Source organism: Culex quinquefasciatus, chromosome 2 (assembly GCF_015732765.1).
Source record: "Culex quinquefasciatus strain JHB chromosome 2, VPISU_Cqui_1.0_pri_paternal, whole genome shotgun sequence".
Classification (NCBI taxonomy): domain Eukaryota; kingdom Metazoa; phylum Arthropoda; class Insecta; order Diptera; family Culicidae; genus Culex; species Culex quinquefasciatus.
This window is the reverse complement of record NC_051862.1, coordinates 214,713,195-214,737,886: the sequence shown is the minus strand read 5'-3', so window position 1 is coordinate 214,737,886 and position 24,692 is coordinate 214,713,195. Positions and strand designations below refer to the sequence as shown.

General features: G+C 36.6%; 1 protein-coding gene across 3 annotated transcripts in view; it reads left to right on the top strand.

Moving 5' to 3' along the window:
• Positions 1-6,544: 6,544 nt before the first annotated feature.
• LOC6037990 (alpha-tocopherol transfer protein) overlaps positions 6,545-24,692 on the top strand; it is a 29,979-nt gene continuing 11,831 nt past the window's right edge. The window contains exons 1-2 of one of the 3 annotated variants that reach the window (XM_038253794.1): positions 6,545-6,650; positions 15,906-16,153. The gene's annotated coding sequence lies outside the window, so the exon portion shown is untranslated. Of the gene's footprint in view, positions 6,651-14,661; positions 14,813-15,400; positions 15,632-15,905; positions 16,154-24,692 lie in introns of those variants that run through there. The other 2 variants (XM_038253795.1, XM_038253796.1) reach the window with 2 other exon arrangements.

The following is a 24,692-nucleotide window of genomic DNA, read 5'->3' as shown; positions in this document are numbered from 1 at the left end:
TTACATAGCAAAGGGACCATCCATAAACCACGAGGACACTTTTTTGGAAAAGCAGTATCTTGCATCCTATTGAAAAATTACCAAAACGTGTTCCGAACAACTGTGATGAATGTATAACTGTATTGAAAATGTACAGGAACAGAAATGTCCTCATAGTTCTTGATCACCATTTACATCACCCCATTCTACAACACCACGTACATCGATGACGCCCAACTTGCGAAATTCCGTCCCACTTCCACGCGCGTCTCGCCGCGTCGCACTGCTGCATTAATTGGCCACCACCACTTCTTGCAGAACGGAAGCGCTCAGACAAGCAGCGCACAAAGTTCATGGCCCGCACGCGGACTTGGTGGTGTTTGTGCAAAGTTTTGCATTCTGCAGCTCAAGTCGACTCGACTTGGACTCTGGTTGGTGGATTGATGGATTGAAAAGCTACACCGGACCAGCCTCAACAGCAGCAGCAATGCAACAATGGTGACTAACCCTAACGCTACTTCCAAGGGTAGTTAGTGATGGTGGTGTGATGAAGGTGGCGGTGTTTAGCAGCTTCAGCTCCGGTAGCATGACCTTTTCCAGCAAATTAAACCACTCAACACACAATACCTTCTGAGCTAGACCTGTAGACCGAGCCCGATCTTCTACAAGTCAATTTCTAACCAACTTTGCACAGGTAGGTACGGACTGTTTTTCGAAATTTGAATTCGACCTTTGGCGCGATTCTTCGCGCTTTACCCAAGTAGGCGAGGTACCTAGGCGCTTAGTAGTTAAGGCCACGTTCGCTCGCTTTGCTAGTAAACTTCGACGCTGCTGGGTTGTGTGCCGAACGATGGTCAGTTTCTAGTGAGCGTTTGAACCGCGTGCGTGCGGGATTCGTGACCGCGCCTTAAACCCGGGCTAACCAAATAGAGAAGATAACGCTAAAAAAAAGGTACTCGGATGTTTACAACCGCTTTGCGCGACGACGGAGATTGGTTAATGGTCATTAGGTGCTTTCCGGACATGCCCATCCGTGTGGTTAATTAAGCTAAGAGGCAGTTACGGAGCAGTCCTTAACGACCGTTTAAAGTGCGCGAACTTGTGCAACTTCAAGAGTGCGTTCTAAAGTAATCATCTCGTCTCAGTTCTATTTCACGCCGTTTTAACAAACGATGTTCCGCGCGATTGGGTTCTAACTCAAGCAACAATTCCACCTAGAATATGACGACAGCCGCGGGGAGAAAATCAAAGTTCATCGCGACACAGCAAAAGCTGTCGCTATTGATCGCCCAAGTAAACGATGACCCAACCCGCTGTACTCAATAGTGGGGAAATTACGTTAAAACACCGCTGCTGCCGCGGCTGATTGTGTTCTAGAACCAGGTCAGCGACGACTTTCTCGACTGGGTTGAATTATTTATTACGAAATGGAGCGCGGTGCTACTGTTTTGTTGTGCAGGGTCCCGTTATGAACGCAATGAAAATGTTGATGAATCGGAAGCTTTTCGCAGGCAAATCAATTGATTCACTGCGCGGAAGATCCCACAGTCTTGAGACGGTGGGGATGCGATGATGCATCTAACGGAATGTATAGGCACGTGGTAATAGTGCGTCGTTGCCACCCGAACCTATCTTGGGGGACAGGAGCGTTGCAGGGGTTTTTAAATAACATTATTTATTTGATTCTTTCAAATATCGCAGTAGAGAAACCGCACGGTCATTTTACACAACTTACATACACTTATAAAATTAAATACTGGAACTATTGGTACGGTATGTCCACGCATCCTTCCACCTCTGTAGATTCTTTGAAAAAATGTGGTCCGTTCACAGAATCCACACTGCGGCGAATACATTGCTGTAGGGCTGGCCGCTTTTTTTTGTATTTCAAATATCAAATCACAAAAAAATAATGCAAAGTGTACTCACACGCTTCGAGCGTCTAATTTCCCGTCCCGGGGAAAACATCCCGTTTTCCTAGTTTTTTTTTTTTGTCATTTTCCGGGAATTCCCGATATTGGCAACAGTTTTTTTTTTAATTTACAAAAAAAATAATGAGAGAACTTATTGATTTTATTCATTTCAATCTACTGTTCATATTGAACCGAACTAAAAATTTCACGTCAAGATTTATTTCAGATAATATTAATTTCTGAAGCATTCACCTGGGATTAGATTTTGCTTATTTGTTGGTTAACAAAAATTATGCAATAGAAAAAAAATCATTTGAAAATAAGATATCAACTCCTTCCGGCCAAGATCAAAATTGATTTTTTTTAGTTTGTGTTTACAGTGACCAAATTAGATGAAAATTGAATTGGAATCATTAAATGTTTCAAATAGGTTGTGTAAGAAGAATTTGTTTAATAGTTTTTTTTTAATCTAATCTAACACAAGAAGAATTTGTTTAGTAGTATTCGAGAGATAACACCAATTTTTGAAAACTTTGAGTAGTTTCATGAAATAGTTTTTCAAATAGAAAAGCGCGCATGAATTTTTTACGCATTTTTCTGCATCATTTAGTACCATATTGAAAATGATGACAACTTTGGTATTTCCATGAAACACGGTATTTTGTGAAAATTTGAGTACTTTACAAAAAAGAACCAATAAAGTGAAAATCTAAAGTTAAAGTTAAAACAAAATTTCGCATCGTTCAACACTCATATTCCAAATTATTAAAATATAGGTATTTTTAATAAATACAGTATTCTTTGAAAATTAGTGAAAGCTTTAAAAGTTTGACAGAATGTTGTTTCAATAAGTTAATTTTAGAAAGATATGAATTATGAACGATAAAGTTATCGATATAATAATCGTATTTTGAATCGATTTTATTTTTTCCGTGTGCTTATTTTTTCCTGAAAGTTACAACCTTCAATATTGCTGAAAACACCAAATCGATTAGAAAATCTCTTCTACAGATACAAATTTTCGAACTCAAAGTTGGTTGGAGACTAGGGTGACAAAAAAATGGATTTGGGGAAACCCCTTGGCTCGATTCTTAAGAGCAACTCTCTACGAAATCGGCCGATTTCGACCATTTTTATTTTTTGTATGACCAAATAAGCTATTTTGCGTCATTGGTTCACCCATACAAGTCTCCATACAATTTTGGCTGCTGTCCATACAAAAATTGTATGTAAATATTCAAACAGCTGTAACTTTTGAGTGAATTTTCTGATCAATTTGGTGTCTTCGGCAAAGTTGTAGGTATTGTGGAGGACTTTTGAGAAAAAAAAGGTACACGGAAAAAAAATTGCAGATTTTTTAATCAACTTTTTTTTCACTAAAACTCAATTTCCCAAAATACATATTTTTTGATTTTCGAGATTTTTTGATATGTTTTAGGGGACAAAAATCCGCAACTTTTGAGCCATAGAGAAACATGGTCCAAAAATCTGCCGCCGAGTTATGAATTTTTGAAAAAAATAGTGATTTTTGGAAAAAATCGAAGTTTCATGCAAAAACAAGTTAGACATTATTTTTTAATGCAAAATTGAATTTGCAATCGAAAAGTACTTAATAGATTTTTTGCAATTCCGTCGTGAAACTACTTACTTTTCCTGTCATTCTTGAACGACGAAATAGCCTACTTTTCTGTACCAAAAATAACAGAATCGAATAGCAACACTTTTCAAAATAAATGCTGAAAAGTTCTACTTTTCAGCACTGAAATGGGTGTTGAAAAGTTGAACTTTTCAGCACTTGTTTCGAAAAGTAACACTTTTCAACATTTTTTTTGATTTAAACGTTTTATAGACAAAATACATGAAAATTTGACTTAAAATTTCACTCAATGGGTGTTTTTCGGAATTGCAAAAAATGTTGTATGGAACTCGTTGCAAAACTTGATTATTTCAGCACTCGTCGTATTTATCCAACTCGGTGAACCACGTTGAATAAATGTACGACTCGTGCTGAAAAATCCTCTTTTTGCAACTTGTTGCATAAACTACTATTTTGATAAAGGGCTCCGTTATCAAAATGTAACCACCGAAAGTTTGATTTCAGCGATTTTTTTGCAGTTTTTCGATTTTTAAAATGGAGACCATGAGTGACCATTTCTAAAAATATTTTTTTTGAAAAGTTCAGAAAATTTGCTATAAAATTGTCCAAGAGACATTGAAGATTGGACCTCGGGTTGCTGAGATAGAGCCGCTTTAAGATAAAGAAACACGAAAATTGAAGTTTTCTAAATCTCACCAAAACAACCCACCATTTTCTAATGACGATATCTCAGCAATTAATGGTCCGATTATCAATGTTAATACATGAAACATTCGTAAAATTTTCCGATCTTTTCGAAAAAAATATTTTGAATTTTTTTAAATCAAGACTAACATTTTAAAAGGGCCAAACATTGAATATTACGCCCCCGTTGTCTGATCAAAAAAATCACTCAAAAGTTACAGCTGTTTCAATATTTACATAACATTTTTGTATGGACAGCAGCCAAAATTGTATGGAGACTTGTATGGATGAGCCAATCACACAAAATAGTTTATTTGGTCATAGGGAAGGCCCTCACAAAGTTTAAGTCAAATAAAAAATACAAATAAAATCCATTTCCGGTTTTGGTAGAGAATTGCTCTTAAGCAAAATTAACCATCTGTGTCAATTCTGAGAAAAAAAATCGGTTATGGTTTAAAAGTCACTGCCAAATTTGATGAAAAAATCTTTTCTTTCAAAAAAGACTTTTTTTTATCTCTAATAACTTTTCAAGATCAACTCAGATCGCTTTGCACGCTTCGGCAATATTGTAGATCGTTAAATTTTACATTATAATCTTTCTCTATACAAAATTTCCTCACAATTAACACCACCTTCCAAGGAAAAATCGAAAATTTTGTTTTTCTCCATATACATTGAAAAAAATCCCGCGCAAGCTTCAATTTTTAACAGCGACCCCTTAACCTTACTTAATTTTTCCTACGGAATCAAGCCAGGGGGTATCGAAACTTTGTAAAATTTGACAGCTTTTCCGAGATTTTATAATTTTTGGTTTTAATGAAACTTTGTCCATACATTTCTTATGTCACAAGAAGCCATTTTGCATTATCAGTTTTCCCATACAATTTTGCGTGCTGATCATATAAAATGGGCATGTGAATTTTCTAAATTTCAGTTCCGTGATTGCAAAGTAACTTAAAGCTCTGAAAGACATCATTCCAGATCGGCCATTTGGCTGCCATGTTTGTTTTAGAAAAAACATTCAATCAAAAAATGGTTTTCTTTGTACTTTTTGTAGAAGCATTTTACATATAGTGATTATATTTTCTTTTAAATTTACTATTTCTTGACCCTGAATTCATAACCATTATTGACAGTTATTGCCTCAAACGTGAAATACACCATCTACCACCTTAAAAGTTTTTATCATTATAAGGTGATTTCTAAAAAATCTTTGTTTTTAGTTTTCAAAACTATTTGATATATTTTAGGGGACATAAAAGCTATGTTTTGTTATAGAGTTTAGTATACAACAGGATGGTGCAAAATCTAGTTCCGGAGAAATGATTTTTTTAATTGTGATCTTAGAAAAAAAATCCGAATTTCAACATACATTTTTAAAATTATTTTAAAATACAGAATCAAATTTATAAGGGACCATCCTTGAACCACGTAGACACTATTGTGGAATTTCTAGACCCCCGCTCCATCCACTTACTTAGACAATTGTCCATACAAAAAATAATCATTTATCATTTTTGTATGGAGCCCCCTCCCCCCAAATGGGCTATTTTTTACTTATGAATTTCAGGAAATCGACAGTCAGTTCTCGTTGAATTTAAATCCTCGCTACGGGTCTGCTCTAAGCTCTAAGAAAACCAGTTTGCGTGCAGAAGTTTTTTTTTTCTCAGGCGCGGATTGCGCGATCGCGATGCGCGCTTTGAGTAATCACTCACTTACGCTTAGTGAGCACAAAAAGGGTAGCAGAGGAGGATTTTGACAATGTTTTTACATTGATTTTTTTAAAGTGTGGATTCAAATATCATAAAACAATATTGGTGTTTAATATCATAAAAATGGCAAATATTGGATCCCTTACCCTAGCTATCTGACTAGCGTGATCGCGGGGGGTTTATTCTGAGCTTTCTAACACTTTGCCACCGAAGCTCCGATACAGGGGTTGGTAGTCAGAATGGAAAAGAACCCTGATGAACTGCTAGTGTTTCGCGATTGCAAAGTGGGAAAGACCTTTTCAAGTACACACGCAACACCACCCTGGCACCTGTCTCATTCATTGTTGGGACCAATTGTCGAAGCTCATTCGCTATACTGTCTGTGAGTAAGTCTCGTTTAAAGCTAATTTGACGCTGTGAAAAATGAGCAAAAAATGGAAACATTTGCATCTAAATAGCCCTCCTCGCCGGGGTTAGAGTAATAAGAGTCGGAAGGTATGACGAGGTGAGAGAACTGTGTTGCAAATCAGCTGTAAAACTGTTTTGCGTGACTCTCTCTGACTCTATAGCACGGGGTGATGGGGGTGCACCTTAACCCCGCGGGAATTGGTCAGCATCATCATCATCATCACCATCACTCACGAAACTGTGTATATCAGCGATTGGGGTTGTGATTCTGGCCGCCAGTTGTACGCGATATTTCGACGAGTGTCATTCGAAAGTTCGTGCGGGTTGAGTTCGGTTGGAAAGTGAGACAATTACTTTGTGAGTAGATTTTAATTGTCATTTAGTGAATTGTGAGGAGCAATAGTTTAGTGAAAATTGACCTATGGGTACAAAACATGTCACGACAAACCAGCAGAATAAAAAAATCAAAGTGTGCCGATTCGGCTCACATTTGGGAAGGGAGTTTCTTGACCAACGTAATAGGACCCTTTTTTTTGGTGGTTAGGGTGGTCCTATCTGAAATATCTGAAATCGTATCCCCGAAAAGGTTGAACCAGTTTAAACTCGCATCGTTTTAAAAGAAAAGTGATTAAATAAGATTTTATTGAAAATTAATAATAAGACATTATGAAAACCTAGCTGAAAACACTTATGGACCAAATGAAAACTTTATTTGTTGATTTGAAGATTCGGGACCAAAGCGCAAATTGTCGAAAAAAATAATTAAAAATAAAATATAATAATAATTTAAAAATAAATTAAAAATAATTTTTCAGAATGTTTTAAGTAACAATTTAACAGGATTCTGAGATAAAACTTTTGAAAAAATATTGGGTTTCGGTACATTAAAGCGCCGTGCGTATCCACCAAAAATTATTGGGAACTTGTTCCTATTGTAAAACATTTACTAATAATAATTAAAAGCCAAATTATCACCTACCTCTAGACACTCGACGAGCTTAAAATTGGTTAAGCCATCCAAGTTTTTTTTTAATTAGGTGGTTTTTACTCATTCTAATCGTCAAACAAACAAAATACGGATCTAACTATTTTGGCCGAGGAACTCCCTTACCGTAGAAGCGCTGACTTCAATTGTTAATAATAAAGCAAGAAATAATAATTTCATCTAGAATGCGTAATATATCTGTCCAAGAGGTTACTAATTTAAGAAAAATAAATCGAAGAAGAAGTCCCATTTAATTATAAATCGATTAATTGTTCAATTCAGACATAACGGCAAGATGAAGCGAGCTTCTACAGTTGATTCAAACTTGCAAAGCTTTTTCTGGAAAACCATAATTTATGTAACGGTGCACATCAACCAGAGCTTTTGCACCCAGATTTTTGTTGCAGAAATTTTAATATCTTCAAAACTACGGGAACTATCGATATACGATATCGATGAGCTTCTATTTCCGTAAAGATTTACAACAATTTTAGAATAATAAGACAGCCACTTCCTTGGTTGCTGTGTACCCTTAATACCAGCATTTCTTTAGGGTGCTGCTATCATTTTTTTTTTAATTTTTCTTCTACATTTAAGAATAGAAAAACTAAGTAATTCTCTGCTCAAACTTTTTAAGGGGGCGTTCCCTATGACCAAAGAAGCCATTTGACGTCACTTCACTCATTCAAGGCACCATACAATTTTGGCACGGTTTAGTGTCTTCGATTTTTAAATTAACTTTTTTCACAAAAAAATTATTTTGCAAAATCCCTATGTTTTAATTTTTTATATATGTTTTAGGGTACAAAATCCGCAACTTTTGAGTCATAGAGAAGTTGGGATAAAAATGTTGCCGCCGAGTTATGATTAAAAAAATGCTATTGGAAAAAATGAAAAATAAATTTTCTTTTTTAACTTCAGTTGTTTAATGAAAAATGAAATTAATAATGGAAGATTTCCGTTTTTAAGACATAGCCACAAATAATTTAATTTTACCTGAAACATCCCGTTTTTCGTTTTTTATAGTGTCCATAACTGTCCATTCCTAAAAATATTTTAATTCAGAAAATTTCCAATAATATTGCCTAAGAGACATTGAAGATTGGAACTCTGGTGGCTGGAAAACAGCGAATAAATGAAAAAAATCAAGAAAATTTAAGTATTTTAAGTCTCATCGAAACTTTCCCACACGGTGTGTTTCCTAGAACAAACTTAAGATAAAAAAAATCGGCAAGTCTGATCTTTGGCACCATGAATGAAGGGCACTTTCCCGGCATTTTGCGGGGTCCGGCGAAATATTCCGTCGGGAGGTCTGGAGTAACTTTTTTTTTAAAGATTTTTTTTTCAATTCCTTAGGATTTTTCTTTAGAAAAGTCGATGAAATGGAATCTCTTGAGGCATATTCTTTAGAAATTTGATGGGTGTGAGCATGAATCCATCGATTTTCATCGACATTTCTGAAGAAAATACTAAAAAATCGAAAAAAAAATCATCGAAAAAAATTAAACTTTAGACCCCCCGACGGAATATTTCGCCGAACCCGCAAAATATCCGGAAAGAGCCCTCTTTTCATGGTGCCAAATATCATCAGACTAATAGTCCAATTTTCACTGTTGAAAAATGAAACACTTGCAAAATTTTATAATCATTTCGAAAAACATATTTTGCAAATATTTGAATCAAAACTAACATTTTAAACGGGTGTAATATTGAATTTTTGGACTATTTGGATTTTTTGAGAAATTTTAACCGAAAAATTGCTGTAAGTGCAGTTTTTAATGGTAGTCAAATTTGCAATCTAAAAATACTTTACAGATTTCTTTTTTATAAAGTGCTTGGTGTAAGATATACTTACTTAACGTTTAATTTTAACTGAAAAATCCGGCTTTTCGATTTTTCAAATAGCTTTCAATAAAATTACCTAAAATACATTGAGATTCAACCTCTGATTGCTAAAAAATACCGAATAATAGAAAAAAACAACAAAGTATATTTATGTTTTTGAAGTCACAAATGAAACACTTGTGAAAATATCTGATGTCATCTGAAAAAATATTTTTATAATTCTGGAAACAACTCAAACATTTAAAAAGTGCGTAATATTGAATATTTGACCATGACAGAATGATATTGTGGCTGATGGGCAGGGTTATCAGATAAATCAGAAAATGCTTATTGCCTTCCTTACCTTACTGAGGAAAGGCTATAAAATCACAAGAAAAATAAACTTATTAATTTGACCTCGTAGACCCACCTTCACGTATACATATCGACTCAGAATCATGTCTTGAGCAAATGTCTGTGTGGATGTGTGTAGGTGGGTGAACAAAAAAAAATGTCACTAGATTTTCTCCGGACTGGATGCACGGATTTTGACCGTATTAGTCTCATTCGATCCGTCTTGGGGTCCCATAGGTCTCTATTTAAAATCAGCAAGTTTAGTTAAGTACTTCAAAAGTTATGCTAAAAAACGATTTTGGCATATGTCCGGAAGATTGTAAAAGAGTGGTTTTTCAAGAAAACCTATCATGTTATACAAAGGTATTAAAAAGACCTTTCAAATGAGCCTAAAACATCGAGGATCTGACAATCCTATCAAAAGTTATCAGCACTTAAGTGTTATTTATACCCTTTTTGGAGGCCGGATCTCAGATATTTCAATGAAACTGATGTCCAGGTCCATGAAACGACCAGTCGTTAGTTGAATAATTGAAAGACCTTCCAAATGAGCCTAGAACATCGAGGATCTGACAACCCTATCAAAAGTTATTAGCACTTAAGTGTTATTAATACACTTTTTGGAGGCCGGATTTCAGATATTGTGATAGAAATAGGTTTTTATCAGATCTTGCCGATGAGCCAGAAATATTGAAGGTCTGCGAACCCTATCAAAAGAAATGAGTAATAAAGTTGATTTGCTAAACATGTTAAGGGGGAATGTTGCTATTTTTACTGAATGTATTGACTTTATGAATGTGAGGAAGGCACCAACCACCTAAAGGTGGATTAAGTAACGTTTTTTTTAATGCTAGCCAGAATAAACATTACTACAGTCTACTCTCTGGTTTACAGAACGATGCAAAATGAAGACTTGATTGTAAATATTTTTTTCTTGATACCCAGCTATGGGAGAGAATCATGGCAACGCCCATCAAACAAAAAAAAACTAATGTCAAACACCCTTCAATGCTTCGTTTCGCCAAGAAAAATGTCTATGCAAGCCATGAAAAAGTGAAATTATTGACAACCGGAAGAGATTTTTAAAGCAAACATAATCCAAGGGACCGTCGAGGAAGAGATCCTTCAAGCAAGAGAAAATATCGAGGAATAAAGCCAATCGAAGTATGCAGTTTGAAGGGACTGAAGAATTCATCGATAGATGGAGCAATATTGATATCGAGAAGATCGACAGCCAGAGAGTCGACTGTAGTTGTTTTCTGCCAATTTTGAACAACTTTTTGATTAAAATGAATGAGTTCAATACAAAGAGACGAGTTGTTCCTTTTAATTCCGCTATATATTTTAATATCTTGACAGATACGTATTTCGTCTACTACTTGCAGACTTCATCAGTGTTCTGTTCTCGACTAAAGGTTCATCGCTGGTGTATCCATATTTGTAGTTACTGTAGGTACTACCTCCTCGTTCTTCTTTTGTGCCTGTATAGGTAACAGCTTAAACAGCCACGTTGAGCCGTTACCTGAATCCTTGTTGAGTAAACGTTTGTTGCCTGCCTTGAAGATTTCCAAACTTTCAGCGACAGCCAGCTTCGATGGGTTAGTGATGTGTCTTAAGATGACCGCGTCGCTAGCTGTGATGTTATGTTTTCCTCGATGATGTGTTCGGTTACTGCTGACTTGAAATGGGGACAAATCCTTTCCGTTTTTCCTCCATGGCAATTTTGACATATGTGTATATGCTCATCCAACCTGGTTTGCAGCAATCTCTTAGTTTGTCCAATGTAGCTCATATCACAGTGGCCGCAGGATACCTCGTAGATGCCGGGTTTGCCTAAAGTCGGTATGGGGTCTTTCGTTGAACCTAAGATGGATTCCAACTGGCTGTTTCTACTGCTGAACACTAAATCGATGCCAAATTTAGCCAGTTTTTGTCGTAATGGGCGTGTTATCCTGTAGTCGAATTCTACTGCTGCTCTTCGTAGTGGCTCTGCTGATGGCGTAAGGGTTGTGAGTGAAGTTCTGTGCAGTTTTCTTTCCTTCTTATCGATGATTGCTTGGATAGTTGTTCTGCTGTAACCGTTGATTTCCGCTGTTTCAAATATGTACTCAATTCTTTCTGTTTTCCTGCTTCGCTGAGGGTAAAGTTGTCATCCTATGTATAAAATAATGATATGCTGCCATCTTATGTTGGAATGAATGGTTTGACGTGGCTGGGATTGTTCTTCTGGTGTTTGTTGGCTTCCTGTAGATCTCGAAAGAAAACGAAGATGGGCAACCTGGTTCTCTTAGGATCAGGATGTCTAAGAAAGGTAACTTTCCTTCGACTTCCATTTCGTAAGTGAACTTGATGCTCCTGCGTGCACTGTTTATGGTGTCCAGTACCGTTGTTAGTGAGTCCCTTTTGATGATGCAGAAGATGTCATCTACGTATCTCCACCAACGTTCTGGTAGTAGGTTTTGGTTTGTAGTTCGTGTTCCAAAGCTGCCATATAAACATCGCTCATGAACGGTGACAGTGGGTTACCCATCGATGCTCCCATCCTCTGTTGGTAGATGCAATCCCTGAACTGGAAGTAGCTCTGTTCCATGCATAATTTGACGAATGTTATATACTGGATCGTTTTTGTCTCCATGGTTCTCCCTCGTATTGTGATTGCAGCCAATCCCGTAGAGTTCCTATTGCGTTTTTACTGGTATGCTTGGGAACAGTGCTGTTACGTCGAAGGAAACCATTATTTCATCCTCAGCTATCGGTCCCGACTCTAAGAGCTCCTTTGTGAACACCTGCGAACTGATGATCGAACGGCTCGGGAAGGGTTTCGGCATACTCTTGAATTCCTCGACAAGCCACTTTGCGATCCGACTGGTTGGGGCATCCACTGCTGAAATGATTTCTCGCATCTCGTTGCCTGGTTTATGCACTTTAGGTAGTGCTTTAATCCTTGGTAGACTCTACCAAGGATTAAAGCACTACCTAAAGTGCATAAACCAGGCAACGAGATGCGAGAAATCATTTCAGCAGTGGATGCCCCAACCAGTCGGATCGCAAAGTGGCTTGTCGAGGAATTCAAGAGTATGCCGAAACCCTTCCCGAGCCGTTCGATCATCAGTTCGCAGGTGTTCACAAAGGAGCTCTTAGAGTCGGGACCGATAGCTGAGGATGAAATAATGGTTTCCTTCGACGTAACAGCACTGTTCCCAAGCATACCAGTAAAAACGCAATAGGAACTCTACGGGATTGGCTGCAATCACAATACGAGGGAGAACCATGGAGACAAAAACGATCCAGTATATAACATTCGTCAAATTATGCATGGAACAGAGCTACTTCCAGTTCAGGGATTGCATCTACCAACAGAGGATGGGAGCATCGATGGGTAACCCACTGTCACCGTTCATGAGCGATGTTTATATGGCAGCTTTGGAACACGAACTACAAACCAAAACCTACTACCAGAACGTTGGTGGAGATACGTAGATGACATCTTCTGCATCATCAAAAGGACTCACTAACAACGGTACTGGAAACCAGTGCACGCAGGAGCATCAAGTTCACTTACGAAATGGAAGTCGAAGGAAAGTTACCTTTCTTAGACATCCTGATCCTAAGAGAACCAGGTTGCCCATCTTCGTTTTCTTTCGAGATCTACAGGAAGCCAACAAACACCAGAAGAACAATCCCAGCCACGTCAAACCATTCATTCCAACATAAGATGGCAGCATATCATTATTTTATACATAGGATGACAACTTTACCCTCAGCGAAGCAGGAAAACAGAAAGAATTGGAGTACATATTTGAAACAGCGGAAATCAACGGTTACAGCAGAACAACTATCCAAGCAATCATCGATAAGAAGGAAAGAAAACTGCACAGAACTTCACTCACAACCCTTACGCCATCAGCAGAGCCACTACGAAGAGCAGCAGTAGAATTCGACTACAGGATAACACGCCCATTACGACAAAAACTGGCTAAATTTGGCATCGATTTAGTGTTCAGCAGTAGAAACAGCCAGTTGGAATCCATCTTAGGTTTAACGAAAGACCCCATACCGACTTTAGGCAAACCCGGCATCTACGAGGTATCCTGCGGCCACTGTGATATGAGCTACATTGGACAAACTAAGAGATTGCTGCAAACCAGGTTGGATGAGCATATACACACATATGTCAAAATTGCCATGGAGGAAAAACGGAAAGGATTTGTCCCCATTTCAAGTCAGCAGTAACCGAACACATCATCGAGGAAAACATAACATCACAGCTAGCGACGCGGTCATCTTAAGACACATCACTAACCCATCGAAGCTGGCTGTCGCTGAAAGTTTGGAAATCTTCAAGGCAGGCAACAAACGTTTACTCAACAAGGATTCAGGTAACGGCTCAACGTGGCTGTTTAAGCTGTTACCTATACAGGCACAAAAGAACGAGGAGGTAGTACCTACAGTAACTACAAATATGGATACACCAGCGATGAACCTTTAGTCGAGAACAGAACACTGATGAAGTCTGCAAGTAGTAGACGAAATACGTATCTGTCAAGATATTAAAATATATAGCGGAATTAAAAGGAACAACTCGTCTCTTTGTATTCACAGTAATGCATTCTGCTAAAACGCTCAACCAAACCACAATGAGTTCAAGTAAAAATCGATTTTCCACATTTTGTATCGTGACTTAACCACTTTTTTCAATTTTGACCTGGCAACCCTGCCCATTTTTTGTTAAGTTTTCGAAAATTATGGCTACAAAGGACTTCTCATCTAGAGATCTAGTTGACATCCATCGGAAATGAATCAGTTTAGGCTACTTTAGCACTGTAAACTAGACTTCGTGACGAGCTTGTTATGACTGGGTTGTTTAGTAGCTTCCTTTTTGTGGTTATATGGGTTGCACCAGGTCAAGATCATCTTTATTTTATTTCAAAAGTTTACTATCCAATCCGTTTTGCTCAAATACCTACAATTCAGTACAATAAATTTTATAATCTTTGAATGAGTACTCCACACCCAAGACAGCAACAGGTCGATGCGCAAAACCTCTCCCCTCCAAGTAGGCGCGCCAAACTTCGTCTAACCAAGGCCACGTGTTTTTTGGCCAGCATGCTCTTTAGACGCCGCCGTGCTCAGACGCCACCTGGGTTTTTATTTTTTCGGAGAAAGAGAGATTAACTGCGCCAGTATGCTCTCTAGTTTTCCACGAGAACAGACGCGTTCGGTCGGTCAGCTGGGTTGGTGGAGAAAATCCAGGTCGTGGTGGAAATTGTTTTGTTTGAAGTTTTGATGTGATGTGATTTGTGAGTTTTGTTTTCGATTTGTCTGAAAAACTAGTTGTAATAAGTATGCGTCAAGTGTAAGTTTGTTTCATAACTTTTCCATATGAATCATTCGCCCACTCATTCATGTTCTGTTGGATGAGCTCTCGCTCTTCTCAAAAGTTGCAAATTCTCTCAGTACTGGCGTCGACTAGCTTCTGGGTGGCAAGCAAAAAACTGCAGAGCACATCAATTTCATCTATATCGATAGAGTTGTATAGCGGAATAGTTCAGCTCAGCACAAAGGAAGGGGGAGTTAACCAGGGTTCATTAGTTCAAAGTCATCTTGTTTTATCTCTCCAATCCATCGGGTTTGTAATCAATAGTTGTGCGGTTGTTGGTGCGATGCGACCAGGAAGTTTTCCATCGAGGAAGTCTCAACTCAACTAGGGTGAGATTCTCCCTCCCAACCCATCTAGATGATGCAGCTCACTACAGTCGAATTACATAAACGAAAGTCGTTCTAACTCGGCACAGTTAGTTTAGTGCTTGGGAGTGGAGTGAGCAGTACATCAAAGTGCAACAGATAACGAACAAAAAAACTTGTGATCTTTTGATGTTGGGAAAGTGCAAACGGTTCTAGGGTAAAGTGACCGATTTTCAACCTGTTTAGACTTGGTTATTTTTTCGCAAAGTTCAAATAAGGTCAACCGTAATACTGGAAACGCTTACAATGGAAGATATTTTTAGAACTATGCTCGGAATCTGTTCCTCGTTCATTCCACTGCGCGAATCTGTTCGTTCCAAAAGTGCGATAGAGACTTCTGGCGATGTGTGTAGTGAAGGCACCGTTGACTAACTGACGACTAGTGTAGATTGGCTTGCAAAAACTCGCAGGCGGATACAACCCAGAAGAGGTCAGTTAGTCATTCATTGTGTCTGTACAAAGAGTTCAATTCTGACTGAAGTGCTAGTTGGTACACTTATCATTTTCTTTCTGTGCAACAACTTTTTGTTCACTTTGCCTTTTTTCGCCATTATTAAGAACAATCTGCTTCTGGTTCCGATGTGCACCCTTCTTCACACACAAGCCCGAGTTCTGGACTTTAAACTGCACACTAGGGCTAAAGTGACTAAAGTGAACTGCGCGTTGATATGACTTTGTTTTTACATTCTCTACTCTTGATACAGTTCCATTGGGAGGCCATCGGCATCGTGTACTGATTTTGCATCGACGCAGTTAAGAAAGAATTGCTCGAGTGATTAAAAGTTAGTTCCAAGCCGGACGTAGCACAGTGAGGAGGAATATATAGTTTGCCGATAAGAAGTGAACAGTGGAAAAGAGTCGAAATTTTACAAACAAAAAGTGCTTGTGATTATCCAGCTGGGATAGTGATTGAACAGTCGTCGTCTTCGTTCGATCTACGAGGAATAACAAGGTGAGTCACAGATGTGTAAACACAACATGTCGTACGATTTGGGAAAATATGGTAGTTGCTCAGTTTGATAGAACCGTTTCAAAATCATTTTTAGAGACTTCGAAGATTCAGTTTAGTAAATAGTGATTTTTAAAGCATGTTTTATTCTGTTTATTCACATGTTTAAAAATCAAGGTACTTGCCTTCTCCTTTCATTTCTCGTCTAGATTTGATAATACAGACAGTGTGTTAAAGTTGGATGGTTAAATCATGAAAAAATACATTTAGATTTGTTTGATTAAATGAGTATGAATGCTGAAATTGTAGGAATGTTTGTTCAATGTATCTTCAACAGGTTTCCTTAAAACTTTCTAGTTATTCTCGTGGTAAAAATATTTTGAATTCTCAAACTCAAAGCAATATTTACAAAAAAAAAAAATGCAATCTGAGGTTTGATGAAAATAAATTTGAGCCAAAAAGTTTATGCTGCAACTTAAATAAAAATTAAAATATTATAAATAATGTTTAAAAAAAAGCATTGGTAAACTTGGTGAACACGTTTGGTATGAGGAAATCTCTTTAAAATCGACCGATTTCATGAAATTTCTTTTTGAATTTTTGACTTAGGCTTTTTGGGGTACTTCCCTATGGCCAAAGAAAGCATTTTACATCATTGTTTCGTCCAAACAAGTCTTCATAGCATTTTGGCAGCTGTCCATACAAAAATGTAATATAAATAATTCTAAATTCTGTACCTCGCGAAGGGATTTACATATCGATTTGCTGTCATCAACAAAGTTGTGGGTGGTTGACGACAATAAATTAGAAAAAAAATTACACTCTTACAATAATTTACTCATTTTTTATAAACTTTTTTTCCGAAATAGCTAAAATTCCTCAAACTATTATTTTATTTTTTGATCATTTTTTTTCTTCTAGAAAAACATTTTTAAATGCTCAATCAAATTTAAAAAAATCGAAAGAAAAAAACCGTAATTGTTTAAGGCCATTTTAGGAACAATTGAAGAAAGAAGAAAGCATGTTTATAATTTTTGAAATAGTACGTATGTCCATGTCTGAAGATATATAAAAATTTCTCTTTTTTGAAGATCAAGAATACAAAAATGTAATATAAATATTTCGAAATTCTGTACCTCGCGAAGGGATTTACTTATCGATTTGCTGTCTTCAGCAAAGTTGTGGGTGGTTGACGATAATAAATTAGAAAAAAAAACACTCTTACAATAATTTACTCATTTTTTATAAAAAAAATTTCCGAAATAGGTAAAATTCCCAAAACTCTTATTTTATTTTTTTGATCATTTTTATTCTCCTTGAAAAACATTTTTAAAAGCCCAATCAAATTTAAAAAAAAATCGAAAGAAAAAAACCGTTATTGTTTAAAGCCTTTTTAGGGTTAATTGAAGAAAGAAGAAAGCATGTTTATAATTTTTTGAAATAGTGCGTATGCCCATTTCTGAAGATATATCAGAATTTCTCTTTTTTGAAGATCAAGAATATCGTTTAAAAAGGGCGAAACAATTTGTTCCATTTTGAAAGTCCAAAATGATTTTTTTTTTTGAGAATTTTCTCAGGTACCAAATTTTTAGACATTAACCTACGTGAAAACTATTTTAATGAGTTAAAAAATAATTTGTTCTACCCTCAAATTGCTATTATTTGAAAACGGCACGTTTTAACGAAAACTGTGTTAACAACTATTAATTTTCAAATTTGCCTCCATAAAGGTTTTTGTTTTCAAGTTTTGAATAAAATGAAATTGGGAGGAGCAACACAAATTATTCTTCACTGAAAAACCTTGAAAAAATATTGTAAACTATTTAGAATACATTGCATAATGCTTATTTATTTATTTATTTATTTTTAACCAAAAATTTGTTTAAAACAAATTTTTGCAATTCCGTCGTGAAACTACTTACTTTTCCTGTCATTCTTGAACGACGAAATAGCCTACTTTTCTGTACCAAAAATAACAGAATCGAATAGACACACTTTTCAAAATAAATGCTGAAAAGTTCTACTTTTCAGCACTCAAATGGGTGCTGAAAAGTTGAACTTTTCAGCACTTGTTTCGAAAAGTAACATTTTTCAGCATTTTTTTGATTTAAGTGATTTATTGACCAAATACATGAAAATTTGACTTAAAATTTCACTCAGTGTGTGTTTTTGGAATTGCAAAAAATGTTGTATTTATCGTATTTATCCAACTCGGTGAACCTCGTTGGATAAACGTACGACTCGTGCTGAAAAAATCCTCTTTTTGCAACTTGTTGCATAAACTACTATTTGAATATTGAGACCACATATTGGTAAAAGACGTAAAAGTTTAGGAAATTTTTTTTTTTCATTGATATTTTGGATTTTGTTTTATCATAGAATAAACTGTATACACCTTAAAATAAAAAAAGGTTGAAATTTTGTTTTGATTAAAAATATACACACTTACATTTGTTTACCAAATTTGGTAAAGTTTACCGAATTTTTGACTGCAGAACAGTTTCGAATTCGGTAAAAACATACTGAAATATGGTAATGCCGTTCATTATTGTTCATCGTGCAACCAGTATTCGGTAAAAATTTGTTTATTTTGACAGATGGTTTACCGATCTAAACTTCACCGGTATTCCAATTACCGAATTCGGTAAAAAAATTAAGTGTCTTTTTGAAAAGGTCCTATAAGCTATTGTGCTTCATATGTTTAAAGCACCTTTTACGGTAAGCTGGACTAAAAAAATATAAAAATTTACATCACAATTTTGTCATGCTACTTTCTGTTTTTTCTTTGTATTTTGATTAATCTTTTCAGAAATATGTCTAAATTTGAAGCAAAAGGGTGATCTATTATAAAATATCTCAACAATGTTTCAAAACTTTTTACAAATTGCAGAATTTAGTCAATTTATAAAATGGTAAATTTTCGGGGTTTTCGCATAAAATAAAATCTTTTAATTAGCCATTTAGAGGAAATCTTACAATTTCTTATAATAAATTATAATTTAACAAGATAAAGTGTTGAGTGCTTTGAGTTGAGTTTGATAAAAAAATCCCTGTTTATTTTTCTTGATCTAATCAGGTTGTAAAGAAAAGTCTAAACACAAAAGGTTTTCCATCAACCAGAAATCCAACAACCGCAAAACCGGATCGAAATTACTTTCGTTCTCGTTAAATCCACCGCCAGCGCGGATTGCATAGCACATTTTTTTTCAATCCACCGCCCCTCCTCAAGAACCCAACCATCAACGAACGGATCTCGCGCGAGGAACGAAGAGGACAGTGCCTTTTCACACACTGGTCTACAGGCGAAGCCGCGTTGCAATATTGACTGTGAACTAGCCCACAGTCGCTAAACTTCCTAATTAATAATGCATAAAAGTGCCTGGTGTGAGTGCACGAGCGCCCGAGTAGAAGTCCGTACTGTTGGCTTATGGTTGTTTTATGGTAACACGGAAAAACAATGCAAAGGCGTTTGAATTTTTTGAACTTTTAAGTACCCAAATGTCCCACACTTATGCTAAAATATGTGTAAATTTTTCTCAGAGCCACTTTTCGCGTGTATTGCCTCTAGCTCAGAAATAACATCCCCCCGCCGGAGTTGTACGCCACAGTCTGACTTTGAGCGTTGAACAGAGACCTGATGTGGCCGGTGTAAAGCCGGTTTTCTATGTGAACTTAGTAGACACTTCTTGGCTGTACCGTCAGCTGTGGACCAAGGGTACAACGTACCGGAAAGTATAGGCGTCGTCACTTGGTTGGTTCGCTCAAACTGGCGGAGGGTGTTGCAATTACTTGACCCGCGCACGTATTTATCATAAGTGCATTGGACGGACGGTGGCGGTCCAGTTCTGTGTCGTAGACTTCCATTCGCAATTAGGAGTGAGGGGGTTAGACTGAGTTTACTGTTGGTAACAGCTTAGGCTGTGAATATTAATAGCAAGAGAGGAAAGTATTTTTTCCTAGCCCTAAATGGTTGGAGAACTTTGAGACGATTTACATTACCATCCGGCATTCCATAAATTACTAAAGTGGTTTGCATTAATGTCAACAAACTACTGATTTTCTTACAAAAAGGCTGGTGTTGACTTGTTACTATAAAAAACTTAAGTGTAGTTCGGTTGATATTATCCCATAATTTCATAGCCGGCTGCACTGAAAAAAGAAACCACTTTGAACTGTACCAAAAATTAACCTGCCCGACAATACGACATACATTGTCCACGGCGTGACTCCAGCCGCCCCGAAGATCACGGCCACGATCAGTCATCTTTCACCCGAGCAGTACCTCAAGGTCTTTGGACGTCACACACAAATGACTGAGTTGTAGGTAATTTTAATTTACCATTGCGGCGCAGTTGACGCAAATCAAAGTCAGGCAAAACAACAACTCTCAGTCAAACTTGACCCCGACGGTCGTCGGTGGGCCACCGCGGGTTGATCTCGGTCCGCGAGACAATTAGTTGAGTATCTGTACGCGCAGACAGTTAATGATCAACGCTCTAAGGTGCAAACATTTCCACTTCATTCTCTCCTGTGATGGACGGTCGCCGTCGGGTGTCGTCACCAGTCACCAGAAAGGTGATGAATAGGTTAATTTCAGTGCAGGCACCAACCACAGACAATGATTACTGCACACTAAGTGAGCTCTAAGTACACACATTGTGTGATCATTAAGCTACTAATCGGGCACGTGTGATCGCGATTAGAGGCTTTTCATGGAAATTCCCAGAAAAGTTCACACCATTCACGTTTCGTTTTTCTCGGCAAACTGTGGATTGTAATCGGAAGTTATTAACGTTCTGTTCTTCCATTGCAAGTTGTTCTGGCGAAACTAGTTGTAAAAATGTTAACTTTGTTGAAAAATAAAAAAATAAAAAAACATCGTTCGGGCCAACATCCTGGCGAAGACGAAGGACAAAGAGTCACTCGATCGACAAAGGGAATCTTTAAATGGTTTTGTTGTGCCGGGCTATTTTCCGCGTGACCGGTTTTCTGAAGCGTGGTGCTACAACGCATGTTCTTCAACATGGGCAGTGCGTGTGAAGCTTTATTGCCTTTATTACTTAAAAACAAAGGTTTTTTATCAAAAAGTTATTTTAAAGTTACGAAATAACTTTTATTGAATAAAGCCGAAAACTATACAAATTTATATTTTTAACATTAGAAATCGGACCGAGATCCTGGTAACCTATATCTCAGCAGCAGAGATCGTATCAATTAAGTTAAAAATGCAAAATATCAGCCTTTCTTAAATATTTTAATCAAAAATTATACCTGAAAATAACTATAACTTAAAAACGACATGGAAAGGGGATCCATCGTCAATTCGAATAATGTTCGTTAAAACTAGCGAAAAAAAATATCAACCTGGAACCGTTTTTTTAACTAGTTTGGAAGCCGGTAAAATTTGACCAAACCAGTAAAAAAATCAATTGGTATTTGCTGTGTGGGAAATCAGCTTTGCTAGAATCATCGATTTCGATGGATCTGAAAAAGTAGCTCTACCGCTTCACTAAACAAAATTGACACTTTAATTGTTTAGTAAAAAATTTCACTGGTTCAGCGAAAAATTACCCTCTGAAAATGCAGCTTCATCAGTGCATAATTGACAAAGGGAGCGCGTGGTCGTAAAAAATATCCGGAGTGAAAAGTGATTTTTTTGTGTGTGCCTTTTGTTTCGCATTCTTGTCGTGTATTGTGTGCTGCGAGGAGAAGATTGCCCTCTGAAAATGCAGCGTCATCAGTGCATAATTGGCAAAGGGAGCGCGTGGTCGTAAAAAATATTCGGAGCGAAAAGTGATTTATTTGTGATTTTCAAAGCCCTTCCTATATCATCGTTGATCGGAAGGCATGGCGTCGTGTGGATTGTGTTTACATTTTTCGAATAAGGTTTTATTTTTTTGTGGTGAAACAGCCATTTCTATATAATGATCGAAAGACGCACTGACAATTTGGATCGTTGAGTTAATAGTGGAGCAAAATAACTGTGTGTGAGTGATTTTGTGTGTTAACCAGAAAGACCTTCCCATAGCATCGTTGCTCGGAAGGCTCGCCGACGGGTCTGTTATGAAAGTCCTCCCCATGGCGTCGTAGCTCGGGAGGCATCGAAAAGCCAATACCTTATCCTACTAACCCAAAAAAATATTAATCACGTGATGCTTGAAGGAGATGCTGTGGATTCAACGGTCTCAAGCGGTATCAACAGGTATATAGCGAAAAGCTGTATGCTTGATGAGTCTGCAACTTCAACTATCGGACTAACATTCCTCCCTTTCGTTGAACTGCAGGCTTCTTGGGAGGGCGCCGGTATTGACTAATAAAGTAGGGATCTTCAGAGGTTAAACAGTGAACGGATGGTTGGCTCCCACTGATCATTTTTGATTCATTGTTTAACTTCAGCTGATCTGTCAATAACGGAGTAGCAGCTCATTGGCAGTCAACCATGCTCATGCTCATGCTCAATTTCACTGGTTCAGCGAAAAAAATCAAATCGGCAAAATTAAACTAGGAAAATCTCTCTGCTGATTTGGCGATGTATCTCTTTTGCATGGATACACTTCAGCAAAATATCACTAAAGTAATTTTTATTGCCTATTCGATTTTAGATTAAAAAATAAAGTCGAACAAATGTTTCACCAAAAATTGGCAAAAAAAATCAGATGATAATTTTAATTTTCATTGAAAAAGCTTTTACAATTGATTGTTAATTGCCCGTGAAGCCATTTTATCCGACCCGCGACGGCTCCTAAAAATTGTTCAGCGATTGGCCCTTCAGACTCTTCTTAATATTTGAAAAAATCTTTTCCGTAGATATATCTACACAGCAAAATATCCGATGGTAAAATCGCATGCAAAAGCATGCACATAACCTTCGTCAAAATAAACACTTAATATTACACACTGCATGTACAATTTTTGCAAACACAAAAAAAAGTTGCAACCGACGGGATTCAAACCCAGCACCAACAGTAAAGACTGGCGCCTTAGCCCACTCGGCCATCAGACCGATGAAAAGTTGTAAGGATAAACGCATATATGAGCTTGACATTTCGGTCAAGTAGGTTTTCCATACTGATGGGCTACATATTTCAGGGTGTAAAATCACATAAAATTGCATAAAATAATGCAATATTTATTTTACACCCAGGTCTTTTACACGCAGCTGGATTACTACTTTTTTAGCGAAAAAGGGCCCACGTGGTTTATGGATGGTCCCTTACTTTATCATTGTATTGAAAAATTAAGTCAACAAGTTTTTTTAAGTTATTCCCTTTCAATATTATTTAAAAATCCAGAGTAAAAACCAAAAATCAAAGTACAGTTGACTCTCTGGTTGTCAATATCCAAGGAGCCTTCGAGGAAGAGAATCATCAGTTTACAGAACGATGCAAAATGAAGACTCGATTGAAAATATTGTTTTCTTGATACCCAGCTATGGGAGAGAATCATGGCAACGTCCAGCAAATAAAAACAAACTAATGTCAAACACCCTTCAAAGCTTCGTTTCGCAAAGTAAAATGTCTATGCAAGCCATGAAAAAGTGAAATTATTGACAACCGGAACAGATTTTTAAAGCAAACAGAATCCAAGGGACCGTTGAGGAAGAGATCCTTCAAGCAAGAGAAAATATCGAGGAATGAAGAGAATTGAAGTATGCAGATTGAAGGGACTGAAGAATTCATCGAAAGATGGACCAATATTGATATCGAGAAGATCGACAGCCAGAGAGTCGACTGTATTTCAATTTTTTATCTGAAATTCTAAAACAATAAATTTGCAAAAAAAAAAATTGATTATATTTGAAAATTATATTTTTTCCAAATGTGATATTTTTTGTATCATTCACATTATTTTCCTTTCTAAATTAGTTTTCAAGGAGCAGTTTTTGACATATGTGATTATACCAGTTTCAACTTCGTCGAAAACTGAATTATTTGAAACCTAATACAGACCTTCTTAAACAAACTGAAGAATTTTTTTTATTTTTTTAACTCTAGTTGTATTAAACTAAAAGTGGTGTTTTAAAAAAAAATTAAAAAAATATGATTTCAAAGTTAAAAGTTTGTAAGACGGCAAATTTTTGGAGAGGTTTTTATTAACCCTTATCTGATAAAGATTCATTTTTTTAATGGTTTGCTGTTTATTTTTTCTTTAGTTGTTAATTCGAAATAAAATGCAGCTTTAAATGTTAATAATGAAAATTAAAAAGTTTAATTAACCATGTTTGAATAAAATTTTGCAGTTTTTAAATTTTCGTCATCAAAAAATATTTTTAAAAACATATTCGGCCTGCCATCGCTTAAAAAAATCAGGCCTGAAAAATTGTCATATAAGTTGCTGTCCTATTATTATATAATTAAAACAATTTAGTTTATTACAATTAAGTTTCAATAAAATCATCAGAATCTGGATCAGAACCATTTACAGAAAAAAAAATCATGGTAATATTACATCTGGGAAGGGGTACATCTTTTATGTCAGAAAAAAGGTGTAATTTTACCTCTGGAAATGTGTAATTTTACCACTTTTCTGGTGTAATGTCACT